Genomic DNA, 1251 nt, shown 5'->3' with positions numbered 1-1251 from the left:
TTGTATAAAATAATTTTTTTTTTTTGATTATTAATTATTTATTTATACAAAAAAAATTATTAGCTCAAAGGAATTTTTTTGATTGAAACAAGTTCTTTATAATATTATAATAAGAATTAATGAAATGACTTTCATAGTTCATCTTCTATCATTGCAACAAAAATGTTAAGTTACTTAATAGATTCTCGAATTAAATTCACTCCATACAATGCACCTCGACTAACCTTTCAATAACTGAAATCAAAACTAATTTAAATATAATTTTTTTATTATGAACATTAAATTTGAGTGAACGTGCTAATGTGCCTTGGATTGTTCTATTATATAAAATGTTTATAGATTTGTCTTTAGTTATGTGCTGACGTTTCGAACTCATTGCAAANTTATGAACATTAAATTTGAGTGAACGTGCTAATGTGCCTTGGATTGTTCTATTATATAAAATGTTTATAGATTTGTCTTTAGTTATGTGCTGACGTTTCGAACTCATTGCAAAATTCATCTTCGGAGCGATAGTTATCGAAACACCAGCACTAAACTTGAAATCATAAATATAACTTGAAATATACTAAATAATAAATTTTATGGTTTTAGCAATGAGTTCTAATCGTATGTGTCAAAACAATGAGAATAAGTTTTGTGAAATAATTGCGTTGGTAGAATCTACTCATGATTCAATGCTGATTTTTGATTTCCTACCCCGTTGTATTGATGGTGCATGTGTTATCTCTAGATACAATTTTGAAGATATTCATCCTAAAGATAAAAGTCTTTTTGGAAATGTTCCAACAGTTTTTAGACAGTTAGAAGACAAAACAATCCAAGCCTACAATGATTCACAAAGAAAATTTGAAAAATATAATTTTTAAAAATTATAAATACCATTTTGTTTTATGTCAAAATATCGAAAAAATATATAATAATGCAAAAATAATTAAATCATTATAATATTTAATTTTAAATAAATATTTCTTATCAAATAAATTTATTGTTTAGTTTAATTTAAGCATTAAAGCATAATTGAAATAGTATTAATTCTTCCATGAGTCACTTGGTAAAATAATTACTATCAAAATTTAAATAAATATTTGGAATTTTATCTAGATAAATATAAAATTATGTTTTTAATTTTTATCTTAGCTCAATTACTTTATAAATGATTATCTAAAACTCATCTAAGTTAAGTTTTTTTGAATTTAGATAGCAAATATTTAGATATTTTAATAGTTATAATTTAATTATGTCTTCAAA

This window comes from Daktulosphaira vitifoliae, unplaced genomic scaffold (genome assembly GCF_025091365.1).
Source record: "Daktulosphaira vitifoliae isolate Bord-2020 unplaced genomic scaffold, ASM2509136v1 Scaffold_1, whole genome shotgun sequence".
Lineage (NCBI taxonomy): Eukaryota > Metazoa > Arthropoda > Insecta > Hemiptera > Phylloxeridae > Daktulosphaira > Daktulosphaira vitifoliae.
This window is presented reverse-complemented; position numbering follows the sequence as displayed.